General features: G+C 47.9%; 1 protein-coding gene across 2 annotated transcripts in view; it reads left to right on the forward strand.

Annotated features, from left to right (window-relative positions):
* The window catches only part of tiam1a (TIAM Rac1 associated GEF 1a), a 54,033-nt gene that overhangs the window by 4,159 nt on the left and 37,633 nt on the right, over window positions 1-12,241 (forward strand). Inside the window, exon 1 of one of the 2 annotated variants that reach the window (XM_035626022.2) lies at window positions 1,479-1,499. The exons of the other annotated variant lie outside the window; for it this stretch is intronic. The gene's annotated coding sequence lies outside the window, so the exon portion shown is untranslated. Of the gene's footprint in view, window positions 1-1,478; window positions 1,500-12,241 lie in introns of those variants that run through there. 2 annotated transcript variants of the gene reach the window in all.

The following is a 12,241-nucleotide window of genomic DNA, read 5'->3' on the forward strand; positions in this document are numbered from 1 at the left end:
GAAGGCTTGGTTCCCAATTTGACGGTCTTAATGCCTCTAAAAAAATACTCACATGAACACACCGGAAGATATCTAACAAGTTTCCATCCAAACGTAGCGCATGCTGTGAACTGATTTCCAGAAAATTGGCAAAAGGAAAATGCGTGAATATTAGGAGTCGGGCACTTAATAGATTGATAGTTGGTATTAAACATTTGCAAAGAGGGAGGGAGAGAGAGAGAGAGAGAGAGCACCGTTCAAACCTCAGACATTGTAGAACCAGGCGGAAAAGGTGACATTATTTCCACGGTCTTGGCCTTAACCCGTGATGCTCTTTGAAAAAGTATGTGAGCGATTGAGCAGGACGAGAGAGAGGCAGGGCCACGTCAGTGTTGTGTCACACTGACGTGTTTGCTTATGTGCGTCTGTCGTCTGCTGTTGTAATGTCGCCCGTCAGGTTGAGCAGGCAGGACTGCGAGCCGAGCAGCGCGTAACACGAGGTGGAGAACGCTTTGTTGTTTCCGTGCCAGACTCGTCAGCCCCCCGATGGGAAGCACAAGACGAGGCACAAGGAGTGGGAGAAGACAGCAGAGAGAGAGAGAGAGAGAGAGAGAGAGAGAGAGAGAGAGAGAGAGAGAGAGAGAGAGAGAGAGAGAGAGAGAGAGAGAGAGAGAAAGAAAGGGGATGTCACTAATTTGAGAAGGGGTCCGGACGGGAGGGGGGGTTTCTTAGAGCTGACGTGAGCTGGCAAGTGTCCTCGTTCATTTCCTCGCTTTTGTGTCTCCATGTGTCTGCTGATGAATTGGGAGTTCCTTCCTTCCTTCCTTCCTTCCTTCCTACCCTCCCTCTCTTTCTGCCTCTTGCTCCATCATCCCTCCATCCTTCCTCTCCCTCTCACGGCGTGACAGCATTGCGATCCCTGTCATGTCTGCCAATTATCTGTGATCAGTGTTGCGTTCCAGTCCATACATCAGCGTGTGTGTGTGTGTGTGTGTGTGTGTGTGTGTGTGTGTGTGTGTGTGTGTGTGTGTGTGTGTGTGTGTGTGTGTGTGTGTGTGTGTGTGTGTGTGTGTGTGTGTGTGTGTGTGTGTGTGTGTGTGTGTGTGTGTGTGTGTGTGCGTGCGTGCGTGCGTGCGTGCGTGCGTGCGTGCGTGCGTGCGTGCGTGCGTGCGTGCGTGCGTGCGTGCGTGCGTGCGTGTGTGTGTGCGCGTGCGTGTGTGTGCGTGTGTGTGCATCTACATCTTATTCAACATGGTTATGGTTACACTCTCAGATATTTCTTGGATGCTATCGATTCAGACGGACAGCATGGGGAAATGGGCAATCGAAGTTGGTTATGTGTAATTTTAATAGATTTGCAAAATGGATATTTTGTGACTGTAAATCCAGTTGGTACTGTCGGAGGAGGCCGAGTGGATGCGTGGAGATGATGGAAGTGTGTGTCGCTGGAGAAAGGGTAAACCCACCCTGAGACGGGACGCGTGATCTGAACAGGAAGCTGTTTTACAGACAGGAAGATGGTATGAAGACTTCAGAGGGAGCGAGTGTGTGTGAGGTGCTGAGCAGGGATTTAAAGGGAGGAATTACCGCGGGTGTCTTCAAAGATTGTGTTTGTGCTTTGTTTGCACTGGCGAGATTTGGCCTTCCTGGGATCATCTTTTTTTCATCACTTTCCTTTCGTCTTCTCTTTTTAATCGCCGCTCGGAAATCTTTGTGTGTGTGTGTGTGTGTGTGTGTGTGTGTGTGTGTGTGTGTGTGTGTGTGTGTGTGTGTGTGTGTGTGTGTGTGTGTGTGTGTGTGTGTGTGTGTGTGTGTGTGTGTGTGTGTGTGTGTGTGTGTGTGTGTGTGTGTGTGTGTGTGTGTGTGTCCACGTGACTGTGTAATCAAAGCAGAGGAAACAGGACACTTTGCCATTGTGTGTCTCCTCTCCTCTCCTCTTCCTCTTTCGCCCCTTCGCTCCATCTTTTCCTTTCAACCCCTCACATTACATTAGTTACAGTCAGCTAGAGAGTTGGTCACGGGGAGATGGCGATCTGGCCGGCGACTCGCTGCTCATCACATAGTCACACTCCGCGTTCCGCCGCTTGTTGACCTGGAAGTGATGCACGAGGCGGGCTCACTCGGCGGGCCTTGTGAGTGCATTTGTTGAGTGTGCGTGTGCAAATATGTACGTGAATATGTCTGAAAATGAGGGTGTGTGTGTGTGTGTGCAAAAGCGAGGATGAAGGCTCACAGGCAGAGCTGCGTGGATTTTGTTTCTTTGGACCGAGTTTCTTTTCGGGATAAAGAGAAAAAACCCTGTGGTGAGTGCTGTATAAGGTTTCTCTTAGACTCTGTGTTTTTGTTATTGTCGCGTGGTGCATTAGCTTTCAGGCACATGTGTGTGTGTGTGTGTGTGTGTGGGGGGGTCAGATTGCCTTTGTCCGCTGTCCTCAGGCCTGCACTCAGATGTCAGAGTCGTGTGGTGCTCATACAGGTCACTAATGCAGTGAGGGGCGGGGGGGGGCGCTGGCTCTATTCACCGTGGCCAACTCGGAACCCAAACAAATACCCCCCCCGGCTCCAGTCAGCTCAAGTGCTGGACTCCCAGGAAACGGACCCGTTGACCTAGATCCAACCCCGTCCACCGAGAGCGGCGATGTTGACGTCCTCGTCTCGCCGAGAGCCAGTTGTCTCTGTCTCGAGACGCCGTTTGGTTCCAACCCGGGTGTGAGGAGATTTCTTGTTCGACGTATCATCCAGGGGTTTCCGTCAGCGTTCATAATAACGTTAGAGTGACTTAGGTCGGCCCTCGTTGGCAGACATTTTAATAGTGCACAAAAATGAATGATGCACATGACCTGAAAAAAAAGAAAGAGAAAGAAAATGGAAAGGGGAAAATGTGTCTCTCAGTTGTTGTTCACAGCCTGGAGGTCGTATGCGAATCTGTCTAACTCGTACTGTAAGTGTGTCTATTCATATGCTCACTGGACATGAAGATACTTCATCCAGAGTGTGGTGTTCTCCTCTAGTGCCGGAGCTTTGGAGAAAAAAAAAAAAAAAAGGCAATTTGCAGACATCACATCATCTATCTCTCCACTTGTTTCTTAAATTCTGTTGTAATGATAAAATATTATTAGTAATAATAATGCAAATATTCAGTAGTTTCCGTCCCAATCACAGTTTGGTTTTAGTAGTTTCTCGTCAGTGAACTTTGCAGAACGTTCACGCAACACAGCTCTTCTCCCGTTTTCTGAATCTGTCACACTTTGTATTTTTGTAAGGTTGTGCATATGTGTGTGTTTGTGTACGGGTCTTTCTATAGTTGCGAGAACCAAATTTTGGCTCAACACCATCCTTGTGGGGACATTTCGACGCCGTGAGGTCCATGCAATTTCTTGGTTTTAGGGGTTAGACTTGTGTTTTGGGTTAGGGTTGGGGTAAGGCATTAAGTTGAGATGCATACGGACAGGGTGAGGGGCTAGGGAATGCATTATGCCAATAAGTGTCCTCACTGCTATATAGAGACCAATCTATAACTTCTGCACACACTACAACTTTATGGAACATTTCTCCGCAATGAACATCTGCCGCATCTGTCAATAGCCATGACATTATATTGTCTTCTTTTGTTTTTGGCCTGAAGCAAAGCTCCCTTGATGCCTTCTTCATAGAGTGTAACCTGAGACTATTTGAAGGAATAATAACCGACAACAAGGCTTTTACGGCCTGTGCGTCCCAGCGTCGACACTGCGTTGCGAGCTGCTGTTTGTCCGTCACATTCCTGGCTGGACAATTCTCAGCCCCATCCTTCACTGCACTTCATTGTTTCCCGTCTCCTTCTTCAAGGGGCCACTTTGTTTGTCAGGCACCGCTGTTGACTCAGGTGCAGAGGCGCACTGAGATAACTTCCGCCCCCCGCCCGTCCCCCTCCCCTCCCCTCCGCCTGGATCTCCTCTGTTTTGCCCACTCCTCTGCCACGAACATCTTCATTACCGCCGCCTGCGTTCCTGGCCTCCGTCAGGTTCACACTGTTGGATGGATTGTGTCTCTCGCTTAATCTCTTCTCCCGCGGTTCCCTCTCCACTTCTTCCTCCCGTACCTGTCCTTGTGCGGTCACGCTAATGCCTCTTCTCTTGCTCCCAGGTTGTACCACACCGGGGTTTTGTTTTTAGCCTCAGCAGTTTTCTGAATTAAGAAAAGTAATAAGAGTTTGTGTTTCGTTATTACTCTCACAAGTTGATTCAAATCAGAGTGAGCTGATACCTGCTCAGTTGCACTGTTGCAGTATTTAAAATCGTATTCTTTGCAGGTGCCTTAAAAGGATATTTTGAAATATCAGTTTTCCCTCATTCATTTCCATTTCCTTTCAACAGTCACTCAACGCATGTACACATGGATTATTGGACAAGCCAGGTTATCATAAACGTGTTCGGATAACTTCGGTCCATCCGGATAATCACCTTCACATTCACAATCATCTTTCGTTTATTAAAGGGCAATTTCACTTTTCGACCCAGCTGTTTTTGTTTGTCGGCGTTTATGTCGTCTGGCACGTTGGCCGACAACAATTTTCTCTTCGACATCTCTCTCCGGTTCGTCTCACTTCGATCATATCATTGATGACAACGAGTCGCGCCCGGTCACATCTGACACGCCACATCCGTCTCCGTCGGCCGCTCAGCACTTATCAGCGCCGCTCCACCTCTTTGGCTCTCATGTCTCCTTCCACCTCGGCACACATCATTTGTCTGTCTGTACCTGTGGCCCAACACTCGATTCCCAGCCGCTCCCCCGCCGCTCTGACAGCCTCTCATCCGCCTTTCAACGCCATCGTCTTTTTTTCCCCTTTCCCTCCCAGACCCTCATGCCGCTCTCATCCCATCCCCCCGACTCAACCTCCCCACCTCAATCAGTCTATATACCTTTGCCTAGATCCCCTTTCATCCCTCTCTTTCGCCCCCTCATCCACCTCATCCACCCTGTTATTTTTCTCTCCAGACTGCGCCGAGCGAAATAGGAAGTACTATACCCGCCAATTTTCATTCACACCTGTGTGTGTGTGTGTGTGTCTGTCTGACGGCGTCCATACGTGTCAATGAGTTTATCTGGTATGACTTTCTGAAGACAATATCCGATGCCATGAATTAGTATGCTTAAATTTGTCCATTCTACGATTTAGCATGATGAAGTTTTATCTCAGAAAGATTGACAAAAAGAGGAAAATAATGGCGGATGTCCAATTAATTGATTAGCAATCGACTACTGAATTAATCGCCAACTATTTTGACAATCGATTAAGCGGTTCAAGTAGTTGTCATGAAAACAAAAGTCACAATTCTCTGATTTCAGCTTCTTAAACGTGAATATTTTCTGGTTTTTTCTTTGCTCCTGTATGACAGTAAACTAAATACCTTTGGTGTGTGGACAAAACAACACATCATGTCGGGGGTTTTGAGAAAAAACGATCAACCCTTTTCACCATTTTACGGACCAGACAGCTGATCGATGAATCAAGAAAACGATGGTATGTTGCAGCCCCTAACTGGGATTAAACGGAATAGCTGGAGACCTTGCGCACATCACAACACAGTCACAGCAACGCCTCCAATTATTCTGACAGCACAAGATTCCAGTGTGTGTTAAACTGCAAGAGGGATAAATCAGACAAAGTGGTAGACAAACAAGTTCGATGTTTTGTTTTTTCCTTCCTCGTTCTTCTCGTTCCTAGTTTTGCACTGATAAATTACCAAGGGAATCTCTATGATATATTGATCCCGTTATGAAAGAAGTGTTGGACACGCACAGAGGGGAAAGCGTTGATGTTGGCTGCGGATGAGACAAACTGGAAGATTTCTTGCCGTATAATAAAATCCTGTAGTTGCATGCTGTTGCCCACGCCTCATTTCGAGAAATTCAAAAAATGCTGCCTCGTCCTCACAGCACTCTCCTTTTTTCATTAAAACGCCTTTCTCCATCTTATTCCTTGGCTTGCCGCCGGTCCTCCCCGCGGCGGCGTCTCGGCCCGCAGGGTTTCTACGGTTACCAGCTGAATCTGGAGCACAGTCAGAGTCTCGTCCCACTCCCCCTGAATAATGAAACAACGCCTTTTTTGCCCCCTCCTTTTGTTTTTTGACGACTCTCATATTGGGAACCGGCAAATCAACACATCAATATTCAGCTGATCGGTTTTGACGACTCGTCTGTGCGATCACGGCTCCGTCAGGGCGAGCACGTGTTGACTGAGGTTCTGGCACAAGAGCATTAAATAATACGCAAATGATGGTTCAACAGTTTCCATAGTTATGCTCTTACCAACATCAGGATTCCAAGTGGCATAGTTACCTACAACAAGGGTCCAGGAAGGATTGGATTTAGGCTGACACGCCTTGATTTCCTCTTTCATCTCAGAACAAGTGAGAGGATGTAGTACTCTAATTATACAATACTCATATTAACATATTCATCTTGAAGGATTCTGATTAGCATGGAAGAGATTCGGGGCTAGGCAGGAGAAAGAAGCGAAAACCGGGAAAGGATTATTTTCTAAATCGGAGAATACATTTTTTTTTCTAATTTTGCAGATGAAATATGAAATGTCGGGTAAAACAGATAAACGACAATGACAAGGACATTCTGTCTCTTTTAGCACATAAATAAAGGACTTATTGTCCTAGTTGTCCCCCCAAACTGTCTTTTCACAAGGAGAAACTACACAAACTTGGAAGAGGTGGCCGCATTTGTGAAAACTGAAATGGCTGGTAATGGACGAATGCTAAAACATCCATGGTTCAACCATACACACCAAGGATCTGACCCTCCGACAGCTCGCATAGCTGTCAGTCACTCCTCTGACTGGATTTGATGAACCAGTGGACTTTACGTTATCCTTGACATTTCCACTTAAATCACAAAACAGTATTTCAACTTTCTGCTAGAAATGCAAAATGAAAACAAATTTTCCTCACCCGAATACTCTTATTCTGTACTAAAGGAGGTTTGAATCTTCGGGATCCCCCATTTCTTTGAATTCATACATGGATTGGACGATTGCTGAAGTTGCAGCTCCAGCAACTCGAGAGCGGAGTGTCAAAAAGCTGCTCACGCTCATCGACTCTCGCGGGCCTCTCACTCAATGGAGGACTTGTGGATGAGGGATTTTTTTTTTTCCTCCTTCAAAATATGGTAATCCCTGACAGCACTGCGCTGCAGAGAGAGCGTGCTGAAATCTGAGTTAAGGAGCGTACGGCGTAAGCTCCTCGGAAAGACGGAGGGGCGCGTTTAATGAGGTTAGGGACACTCAAGGAGTAAAGTGGAGTGAACTGGTTGTCACTGAATTCCACTGCCCTTTTCTTTTTAAACATGATCCTCCGATGACACACTGACCCCCAAAGTCGAAAGTGGGTTTTTTTGTCACTATGCAGATGATACTCTGCTCTCTTCACCCCAGTTTTTTTTCAGCTGTGATATATATCCACCCATCCATCGTCTACCGCTTTATCCACTTCAGGGTCGCGGGGGGGGGGGGGGGGGGGGGCTGGAGCCAATCCCAGCTAACACTGGGCGAGGGGCGGGGTTCACCCTGGACAGGTCGCCAGCCATTCAGTCTCACATTCACACCTACGGTCAATTTAGAATTCTCCAATGAACCTAACCCCATGCTGCATGTCTTTGGACTGTGAGGCGAAAGTGCTAACCACTACACCACCGTGCAGCCCATGTGATATATATATATATATATATATATATATATATGTATACATTTTTTTCCAGTTTATTTACACATTTGACGCTTTCTGAGAGGAATTACCGCAGTGATTTTGCTTCGCTGTTATCATCATCACAATCCCGGATCTTCACTCTTCTTTTCTACACCCCTTCAATAGGAGACAACAGATGGAAGGAGATTTTCACAAATTAATAACAATCACCTCTCCTCTCCTCCCTCTCTGCTTTGTTCTGTCATCTTTTCGTCTGTTGCCTTGCCGTCTTCTGAAAGCGTTCTTCAGGAAGGAATAATAATTTGTCTCTCACCACTTAAGATTTTTTTTTTTTCTTTTTCCATGTTTGACTTAAGCAGCTGTCGGGAATCATGCTCACAAGGCACAACTGTTTGTGCCTGTGTGTGTGTGTGTGTGTTTAAGCAGAGAGAGAGAGAGGGGGTGGCACGTGTCTTGTCAGATCCCGAAAGGATGAATAAGAAGCTAATCTCCCTCTTCAAGGGAATTCTACCAGTGATGTCTGAGAAAGGCCCCGTCTCGGAGGGATTGTGCGAGCGCACTGGAGTGTGCTCCCCTATCGCGACAATGGGAGGATCTCAGGAGCCCGTCTGACTGTTATCTCTGCATCAGATAGATATAGTTCTTCCTCAAATGTGAACAATACACACACATTTGGTGAGCACCATAAGACACGAGCTAACGGACGCTAAGTCCCTGATCCTTACTTGTTTGGACCACTGAGCCTTTTCCTGCACCCAGTCCTGTGTTTAAAAAAAAAAAAAATCTTTTAAAGCAGGTTTGCTCAGCGTGAGAAGGCCGTACGGTGCACGTGCATGTTTGCGGGTGTGTTTGTGTGTAACTGTAAGTGTGAGGTTTTGGGATCATGGAGACTTACCGATGAAAACCTTCTCCAGGATTCCCATGGTAGTCTATTTCGACTGTCTAGGAATGAAGTCTTCCCCATTCGGAAATGCCTTTGTCCCCCCCCCCGCAGAGAACGTGTTGACCTCAGCGACTTCGCTCCCCGCCTAGAGGGAGGGCAGGGGGGCACAGTATGTAAAAAGGTGCATGAAGAAAGGCCTGAGGGAAGGGAGAGTCCCGGGGACTGCGTCATGCGTCCCGAGGCTTGAATTCGGGGGGGGGGCTGTGGTCGTGGTTTTTGAGAGTTCAGAGGAGAGGTCGGGGAGGTCAGTCGAGCGGTGAGCTTCTCTGGTTACAGCGGTTGTCTAGACTCGGTCGCCACCGTTTTCTGCTTGAGGTCGGGCTGTTTCAACTCCATCACTCGCCGGGGCGTCGGGAATGACCAAAACAGAAAACACTGAGGGATGAGGCACGACACAAATCTCTTCACAGTGTTTTGGCTGTTACAATAAAGGCTAGTAACCTCACGACTGTTCAGTCGAGTCCACCAAAGCATCTTGAGTTCAAAGGAGATGATAACAGTGTCTTCGCTTTAGGGCCGACGCGTTAAGTTGCATTAACAGTTGTTAATCCGAAATAGGAAACTATATATTCCGTCAGGATTCTTTGAGGATATCAAATCCTGTGATGTGCGATACACGGTGACTTTAGGCTACACGCTGATGACGTAACGCCAGGAACTGAAAAAAATCCTCGACTCACAGCTGATCGACAGCGAAACCCTCAAGGCGGAAACAACATTTCCGTGTCGCCATTACACGATTTCTTTTGTCAATCAATTTTAACGATGATGGGTTAATGTCCTTTCAGACGTTTACTAATAGGTGCTCAGTGATTTCCTAATCTTAAAATCTGTGACAGATTTTCGACAGCCACTCCGGAATGTGGTGCAGACATGGCCACGGATTTAAAAAAAAAAAAAAGGCGACCCAGACAACGAGACCGGTTTTCTTTGGCTCCGCTGACGGCGCGGCGTCGTACAGTACGGTGCACGTTGGCGTCACGTGTGGTTTCAGTCGGGAGCGCTGAGCGGTTTGTCATGTTGGGTGGAGCTGTGAGACAGGTGCAGAGATGAAACGATTGGCGGTTGGGCGGTGGTGGATGAGGGGGGGGTAGGGTGTTCCTGCTGCATGGCTGTTCTGACAGGCCTTTGGTATTTTTTCCAATGAGTGTGTGTGTGTGTGTGTGTGTGCTTGTGTGTGAGAGAGACGGAAACCTGCTCACCTTTCTCCTGGGATTGTGCAGGTGCGTGCAACTGGAAGCACGTCTGCCTTTATACTGTTGTGCTGGAATGTATATCACGGAAAAACGATACCTGCGTGTGCGTGAGTGCGTGCGTGTGCGCGCGTGTTTCTCACGTGTTCGGTGAGAGCCTGTAGGTGTCGAGCATCTTCTTTGGAACGCAGCTGTGTGGCTCCGTGAGTTCGAGAGCTCCGGACGCTCCAGAGCTGTCTCTGTCCAGTGTGTGATGGAAGTGGCGCTTGCAGAGAGACAGAGCTGAGCATCACATTGCCAGTCTCTCCTCCGGCACTCGCGCTGTGCACACGAAGAAGAGGAAAAGACGAAGCAGATCTGCATTTTTAAAACATGTTGTTGGTGATGAATTCAGTGAAAATGACACCGGTTAAAAAAGAATTGAGGGTGTTTGGAGTCGCGTGTGTTTGTCTGGGGGAGAGAATGTCGGTGTGTTGATAATGCTCCGGCTGCTGTTGTGCAGGCCATTGTGTTAACACACTGTCAGTGGGTTAACACACTGCCAGTGTGTTAATGTACTGACAGTGTGTTAATACACTGCCAGAGTGTTAATGCACTGCACGAATGAGAGCGAGAGCGAGCGACTGAGAGAAAGCGAGCGAATAATTATGTTTCCCCTTTTGTCTCGACTCCCTCAATTAAGCCTGAAGAGAGGCAGCCAGAGCACATGTCTACTTATCCACTTAAAGCTCCCAGACAATAGGACCCCCCAATGTCTCTGTCTCTCCCACTCCCTCTCTCCCATTTTCAATTTTCATTTCTTCCTCCCCCCTTTCTCACTTTTCCATGTCGAAACTTCTATTCATAGCGCAGTCCCCCCGACGTGCTTCCCCCCCCCTGTCTGCACCGACCTCGGCGACCCCTCCCTCCCTCCCTCCCTCCCTCCCTCCTCGCGCGTTTCGCCCTCAGCCTCGCCTCACCTCTCAGCTCTATGCGTGGGTTTTTTTTTGCGGAGAGCGCCCCCACCCGCCCGACCCCGTCTCACCCCCCCTCCATCCCTCCCCCGTCTCCCGTGCCTTGCTGCAGGGCACGGGAAGAGGTAAAACGAGGAGACTAAACACTTTAGATGGTACAGCGCCGGAGGAGAGGCAGCAGTTTGATTTCCCTCGTGTTGTGTCAGGAAGGCTTGTTTTGTTTGTGTGGCTTGTGTGTGTGTGTGTGTGTGTGTGTGTGTGTGTGTGTGTGTGTGTGTGTGTGTGTGTGGGTGTGTGGGTGTGTGGGTGTGTGTGTGTGTGTGTGTGTGTGTGTGTGTGGGTGTGTGTGTGTGTGTGTGTGTGTGTGTGTGTGTGGGTGTGTGTTTTTCCTCCTCTGCACTGAACTCCGAATAAGACAGACAGAACACACAGACATATAGATGATTAATATCGCTCGTCACTGCACAGCGCAACCCAGAGTTCTCCGTGCTATAACCAATATTTGTTCAATAAGTTTCATTATTGACAGGGGGGGGAGAATAGGCCCGTCTCCAAATCCAATATCCTGCACCTGTCAGGCGGATGATAATGTGTGTGTTGATTTTTTTCTCGGAGGGGAGGGCTGGTCAGCGTGTGGGCTGGGACGAATCTGATCAGGCCGGCTGGGAACGGAGGATGGATGGGAAATAAGGATGGAAGAGGAGGAGAAGTATCAGGGTCAAGTTTAGCTCATGTAACTGTTTCCCACAGCTGGAGCGAAAATGTGCTGCAGTGGCTAAGTTTAAACGCACTAACGCACGCACAGACACGCACACACACACACAAACACACACACACACACACACACACACACACACACACACGCGCTCACATAGTGCAATGTCAGATCGGACCACGGGAACAAGTAAACACTGCTTATGGCTTTGTTGTCGTTTCTTCCTCTACTTAGCTGAACTCTCACGTCTGTGAACAAATTGACAGTATAATCTGATTATCATCAATAATAATAACATCATTTAGATCTGAGGGAACAAATCGATCATGTTTTGCACTCCAAACAGACGCTGCTCGATTGGCCTCTGCTCTGCAACGGGTAAAGGCAGTTTGTTTCTCATTTTTTCATTTTTTTCACACCACAGTGAAATTATCTCTCTTGCATCTCTTTAAATACTGTTATTGAAGCACAAACAAATCTGGAAATAATGTTTGCGGCAGCCAGCCTCCCGACTAAAGTGCTAAACGCCCGTGTGCTAGCCAAGTGAGAAGGATACATGCATACAAATTAAAAATGTTTTATCTGGTCACGGACGGAAGATATGTGCAAATCTACACGCACAGCGAGCGTGCTCGAACTTGCATACCTTCACACTATATACAGTACATGGCGCCTTATGGAAATCACGGTCGACTGCCACTAAGCAGCTCAGGGCTGGTATTAGAGGAAAATTAGGTCGTGTTGGCGAGGATCATTTA

Source organism: Scophthalmus maximus, chromosome 2 (genome assembly GCF_022379125.1).
Source record: "Scophthalmus maximus strain ysfricsl-2021 chromosome 2, ASM2237912v1, whole genome shotgun sequence".
NCBI lineage: Eukaryota > Metazoa > Chordata > Actinopteri > Pleuronectiformes > Scophthalmidae > Scophthalmus > Scophthalmus maximus.